This window comes from Arachis stenosperma, unplaced genomic scaffold, assembly GCF_014773155.1.
Source record: "Arachis stenosperma cultivar V10309 unplaced genomic scaffold, arast.V10309.gnm1.PFL2 arast.V10309.gnm1.Scaffold_100025, whole genome shotgun sequence".
Taxonomy (NCBI): Eukaryota; Viridiplantae; Streptophyta; class Magnoliopsida; order Fabales; family Fabaceae; genus Arachis; species Arachis stenosperma.
Window position 1 is genome coordinate 1,122,177 of NW_026651369.1, and position 7,060 is coordinate 1,129,236.

The window sequence follows — 7,060 nt, forward strand, 5'->3', positions numbered from 1 at the left end:
GATTTTCGAAAATTACCTTCCATCCTCTCACATCCTTCTAATTATGGACTAACACTATTCCTTAATGAAAAATTCGAACTCCTTCTTCTTTGATAAGTTCGAATTTTCTACTTCTGTCTTCTACTTTTCTTTTCCTCTGACACCTCAAGGAATCTCTATACTGTGACATAGAGGATTCCACATTTTCTTGTTCTCTTCTCTTTCATATGAGCAGGAACAAAGACAAAAGCATTCTTGTTGAAGCTGACCCTGAACCTGAAAGGACCTTGAAGCGAAAGCTAAGAGAAGCTAAGGCACAATTCTCTGTAGAGGACCTAACAGAAATCTTCAAAGAAGAAGAACCCATGGCAGCCGAAAACAACAACAATGCAAACAATGCAAGGAAGGTGCTGGGTGACTTTACTGCACCTACTCCCGATTTCTATGGGAGAAGCATCTCTATCCCTGCCATTGGAGCAAACAACTCTGAGCTTAAGCCTCAATTAGTTTCTCTAATGCAACAGAATTGCAAGTTTCATGGACTTCCATTGGAAGATCCTCATCAGTTCTTAGCTGAATTCTTGCAAATCTGTGACACTGTCAAGACTAATGGGGTTGACCCTGAGGTCTACAGACTTATGCTATTCCCTTTTGCTGTAAGAGACAGAGCTAGGACATGGTTGGACTCACAACCTAAAGAAAGCCTGGACTCATGGGAAAAGCTAGTCAATGCCTTCTTGGCAAAGTTCTTTCCACCTCAAAAATTGAGTAAGCTTAGAGTGGAAGTCCAAACCTTCAGACAGAAGGATGGAGAATCCCTCTATGAAGCTTGGGAAAGATACAAACAATTGATCAGAAAATGTCCATCTGACATGCTTTCTGAATGGAGCATCATAGGTATTTTCTATGATGGTCTCTCTGAACTATCCAAGATGTCTTTGGATAGCTCTGCTGGAGGATCTCTTCATTTGAAGAAGACACCTACAGAAGCTCAAGAGCTAATTGAAATGGTTGCAAACAACCAATTCATGTACACTTCTGAAAGGAATCCTGTGAACAATGGGACTAATCAGAAGAAAGGAGTTCTTGAGATTGATGCTCTGAATGCCATTCTGGCTCAGAACAAAATATTGACTCAACAAGTCAATTTGATTTCTCAAAGTCTGTCTGGAATGCAAAATGCACCAAGCAGTACTAAGGATGCTTCATCTGAAAAAGAAGCCTATGATCCTGAGAACCCTTCAATGGAAGAGGTGAATTACCTAGGAGAACCCTATGGAAACACCTATAATTCTTCATGGAGAAATCACCCAAATTTCTCATGGAAGAATCAAGAAAGACCTCAACAAGGTTTCAATAACAATAATGGTGGAAGAAACAGGTTTAGCAATGGCAAGCCTTTTCCATCATCTTCTCAGCAACAGACAGAGAATTCTAAGCAGAACCCCTCCGACTTAGCAACTATGGTCTCTGATCTAATCAAAACCACTCAAAGTTTCATGACTGAAACAAGGTCCTCCATTAGGAATTTGGAGGCACAAGTGGGACAGCTGAGCAAGAAAATTACTGAACTCCCTCCTAGTACTCTCCCAAGCAACACAGAAGAAAATCCAAAAGGAGAGTGCAAGGCCATCAACATGGCCGAATTTGGAGAGGAAGGAGAGGAAGTGAACGCCACTGAGGAAGACCTCAGTGGGCGTGCACTGACCTCCAATGAGTTCCCCAATGAGGAACCATGGGAATCTGAGGCTCAAAATGAGACCATAGAGATTCCATTGGACTTACTTCTGCCTTTCATGAGCTCTGATGAGTATTCTTCCTCTGAAGAGGATGAGTATATCACTGAAGAGCAAGTTGCTAAATACCTTGGAGCAATCATGAAGCTAAATGACAAGTTATTTGGAAATGAGACTTGGGAGAATGAACCTCCTTTGCTCACCAAGGAACTGGATGACTTGTCTAGGCAGAAATTACCTCAAAAGAGACAAGATCCTGGGAAGTTTTCAATACCTTGTACCATAGGCACCATGACCTTCAAGAAGGCTCTGTGTGACTTAGGGTCAAGTGTAAACCTCATGCCTCTCTCTGTAATGGAGAAGCTAGGGATCTTTGAGGTGCAAGCTGCAAAAATCTCATTAGAGATGGCAGACAACTCAAGAAAACAAGCTCATGGACTTGTAGAGGATGTTTTGGTGAAGATTGAAAACCATTACATCCCTGCTGATTTCATAGTCCTAGAGACTGGAAAGTGCATGGATGAAACCATCATCCTTGGCAGACCCTTCCTGGCCACAGCAAAGGCTGTGATTGATGTTGATAGAGGAGAGTTGATCATTCAAGTGAATGAAGAATCCTTGGTGTTTAAGGCTCAAGGATATCCCTCTGTCATCATGGAGAGGAAGCATGAAGAGCTTCTCTCAAAACAGAGCCAAACAGAGTCCCCACAGTCAAACTCTAAGTTTGGTGTTGAGAGGCCACAACCAAACTCTAAGTTTGGTGTTGAACCCCCACATTCAAACTCTAAGTTTGGTGTTGGGAGGTTCACACATTGCTCTGATCATTTGTGAGGCTCCATGAGAGCCATCTGTCAAGCTACTGACATTAAAGAAGCGCTTGTTGGGAGACAACCCAATGTTATATTTTATCTATTTCTCTTTGTTATTTTATGTTTTTTTTTTGTAGGTTGATGATCATAAGAAGACACAAAATCAATTGAAAAAGCAAAAACAGAATGAAAAACAGGAAGAAAAATAGCACACCCTGGAGGAAGAACCCACTGGCGTTTAAACGCCAGTGAGGCTAGCAGTTGGGCGTTTAACGCCCATTCTGGCACCATTCTGGGCGTTTAACGCCAGAAAGGGGCACCAGACTGGCGTTAAACGCCAGAAAAGGGCAAGAACCTGGCGTTAAACGCCAGAAATGGGCACCAGCCCGGCGTTTAACGCCAGAAATGGCTCAAAACGTGATTTTGAATGCCATTTGGTGCAGGGATGACTTTTCCTTGACACCACAGGATCTGTGGACCCCACAGGATCCCCACCAACCCCACCACTCTCTCTTCTTCTTCACCATTCACCAATCACCTCAACACCTCTTCCCCAAAAACTCCTCACCTATCAAATCCCACTTTCTCTTCACCACTCACATCCATCCTTCATAAAACCCCATCTACCTCACCATTCAAAATTCAAACCACTCTCCCTCCCAAACCCACCCATACATGGCCGAACACAAAGCCCTTCCCTTCTTCCTCCTTTCTTCTTCTTCTACTCTCTTCTTTCTTCTTTTGCTCGAGGACGAGCAAACCTTTTAAGTTTGGTGTGGTAAAAGCATTGCTTTTTGTTTTTCCATAACCATTTATGGCATCCAAGGCCGGAGAAACCTCTAGAAAGAGGAAAGGGAAGGCAAAAGCTTCCTCCTCCGAGTCATGGGAGATGGAGAGATTCATCTCAAGGATGCATCAAGACCACTTCTATGAAGTTGTGGCCATGAAGAAGGGTCAACTTTGATCAAAGGTTGGACCAAGTCCTCATAGACATTTGTGAAGAGGGCGCTCAATGGAAGAGAGATTCAAGAGAAAAGCCGGTTCAACTGAGAAGGCATGACCTCAAGCCCATCACTAAGAAAAGGATGGAGCAAACAAGAGACCCCACTCATCATGAAATCCCTGAGATACCTCAAGGGATGCACTTTCCTCCACAAAACTATTGGGAGCAACTGAATACATCCCTAGGAGAATTGAGTTCCAACATGGGACAACTAAGGGTGGAGCACCAAGAACATTCCATCCTCCTCCATGAAATTAGAGAAGATCAAAGAATCATGAGAGAGGAGCAACAAAGACAAGGAAGAGACATTGAGGAGCTCAAGCACTCCATAAGACCTTCAAGAGGAAGAACAAGCCGCCATCACTAAGGTGGACCCGTTCTTTAATCTCCTTGTTCTTTATTTTCTTGTTTTTCGAAATTTTCATGCTTATGTTTGTTTATGTTTGTGTCTTATGATCATTAATGTCTTAGTGTCTATGCCTTAAAGTTATGAATGTCCTATGAATCCATCACCTTTCTTAAATGAAAACTGTTTTTATCACAAAAGAACAAGAAGTACAGGATTTCGAATTCATCTTTAAAACTAGCTTAATTAGTTTGATGTGATGGCAATACTTTTTGTTTTCTGAATGTATGCTTGAACAGTGCATATGTCTTTTGAATTTGTTGTTCATGAATGTTAAAATTGTTGGCTCTTGAAAGAATGATGAAAAAGGAGACATGTTACTGAGGATCTGAAAAATCATAAAAATGATTCTTGAAGCAAGAAAAAGCAGTGAATACAAGAAAAAAAAACGAAAAAGAAAAAAAAAGGGGGAGAAAGAAAAAAAGAAAAAGAAAGAAATAAAGTTGTGATCCAAGGCAAAAAGAGTGTGCTTAAGAACCCTGGACACCTCTAATTGGGGACTTTAGCAAAGCTGAGTCACAATCTGAAAAGGTTCACCCAATTATGTGTCTGTGGCATGTATGTATCCGGTGGTAATACTGGAAGACAGAGTGCTTTGGGCCACGGCCAAGACTCAATAAGTAGCTGTGTTCAAGAATCATCATACTTAACTAGGAGAATCAATAACACTATCTGGATTCTGAGTTCCTAAAGAAGCCAATCATTCTGAATTTCAAAGGATAAAGTGAGATGCCAAAACTGTTCGGAGGCAAAAAGCTACTAGTCCCGCTCATCTAATGTGGAGCTAAGTTTCATTGATAATTTGGAGTCTATAGTATATTCTCTTCTTTTTATCTTATTTGATCTTCAGTTGCTTGAGGACAAGCAATAATTTAAGTTTGGTGTTGTGATGAGCGGATAATTTGTACCCTTTTTGGCATTGTTTTTAGTATGTTTTTAGTAGGATTTGGTTAGTTCTTAGTATATTTTATTAGTTTTTAGTTAAAATTCACTTTTCTGGACTTTACTATGAGTTTGTGTGTTTTTCTGTGATTTCAGGTATTTTCTGGCTGAAATTGAGGGACCTGAGCAAAAATCTGATTCAGAGACTGAAAAGGACTGCAGATGCTGTTGGATTCTGACCTCCCTGCACTCGAAGTGGATTTTCTGGAGCTACAGAAGCCCAATTGGCGCGCTCTCAACGGCGTTGGAAAGTAGACATCCTGGGCTTTCCAGCAATATATGATAGTCTATACTTTGCCCAAGATTTGATGGCCCAAACCGGCGTTCAAAGTCACCCTCAGAATTCCCAGCGTTAAACGCCGGAACTGGCACCAAAATGGGAGTTAAACGCCCAAACTGGCATAAAAGCTGGCGTTTAACTCCAAGAAGAGTCTCTACACGAAAATGCTTCATTGCTCAGCCCAAGCACACACCAAGTGGGCCCGGAAGTGGATTTTTATGTCATTTACTCATCTCTGTACACCCTAGGCTACTAGTTCTCTATATATAGGACCTTTTACTATTGTATTTTCATCTTTGGACATCTAGTTCTTAGATCATTTGGGAGGCTGGCCATTCGGCCATGCCTAGACCTCGTTCTTATGTATTTTCAACGGTGGAGTTTCTACACACCATAGATTAAGGTGTGGAGCTCTGCTGTACCTCGAGTATTAATGCAATTACTATTGTTCTTCTATTCAATTCCGCTTGTTCTTTGTCCAAGATATCACTTGTTCTTCAACTTGATGAATGTGATGATCCGTGACACTCATCATCATTCTCACCTATGAACAAGGTGACTGACAACCACTTTTGTTCTACAAGCAACCAAAGCTCTAGTGAATATCTCTTGGATTCTTTAACCGGAATCTTCGTGGTATAGGCAAGAACTGATGGCAGCATTCAAGAGAATCCGGAAGGTCTAACCTTGTCTGTGGTATTCTGAGTAGGATTCAATGATTGAATGACTGTGACGTGCTTCAAACTCCTAGCAGGCGGGGCGTTAGTGACAGACGCAAAAGAATCGTTGGATTCTATTCCGGCCTGACCGAGAACCGACAGCTGATTACCCCATGCTGTGACAGAGCATAGGCAAACGTTTTCACTGAGAGGATGGGAGGTAGCCATTGACAACGGTGAAACCCTACACAAGCTTGCCATGGAAAGGAATAAGAAGGATTGGATGAAGACAGTAGGAAAGCAGAGAGACGGAAGGGAAGGCATCTTCATGCGCTTATCTGAAGTTCCTACCAATGAATTACATAAGTATCTCTATCTTTATCTTTATGCTTTATTCGTATACCACTATACCCATTTGAGTCTGCCTGACTGAGATTTACAAGGTGACCATAGCTTGCTTCATACCAACAATCTCCGTGGGATCGACCCTTACTCGCGTAAGGTATTACTTGGACGACCCAGTGCACTTGCTGGTTAGTTGTGCAAAGTTGTGTAGTGATCACAATTTCGCGCACCAACGTGCTTTACAAACAATTGAGTTGAATATTACATTGCAGAAATTCAGAGGACAAAGCATCTCCAAAACTCCAACATATTTCCCATTATTGCACAACAAGTAACGATTTTATTCTATTTTATTTTTCCAATATAATAATTCCAACTGATAATTTTAATTAATATCCTGACTAAGAATAATAAAATAAACATAGCTTGCTTCAAACCAATAATCTCCGTGGGATCGACCTTTACTCACGTAAGGTATTACTTGGACGACCCAGTGCACTTGCTGGTTAGTTGTACGGATTGCAAATTCGTGCACCAAGTTTTTGGCGCCGTTGCCGGGGATTATTCGAGTTTGAACAACTAAAAGTTTATTTTGTAGCTTAGATTAGGAAGAATTTATTCTTTTTTTTTTTACTAAAATTGCATCTTTTATTATCCCTTTTTTTTAAAAAAAAAATTCAAAAATATTATTTTTCTTTATCAATTTTTAAGTTTTTCGTGAGTTTAGTGTCTTGTTCTAAGTTTGGTGTCAATTACATATTTGATATTTTTCTTTAAAAATTTTCGAACTTGTGTTCTTTGTTCTTCATTGATCTTCAAGTTGTTCTTGCTTATTTTTCTTGTTTGATCTTGAGTTTTTTTTGTTCTGTGTCTTTTCTTGTTTTTCTTGTACTAATTTAAA

At 40.6% G+C, this 7,060-nt stretch overlaps 1 non-coding gene across 1 annotated transcript; it reads right to left on the reverse strand.

The window, feature by feature from the left end:
* Nucleotides 1-749: 749 nt before the first annotated feature.
* On the reverse strand, nt 750-853 carry LOC130959913 (small nucleolar RNA R71). The gene has a single exon (XR_009078903.1). It is a non-coding gene; the product is annotated as a small nucleolar RNA R71 (small nucleolar RNA).
* Nucleotides 854-7,060: the final 6,207 nt, after the last annotated feature.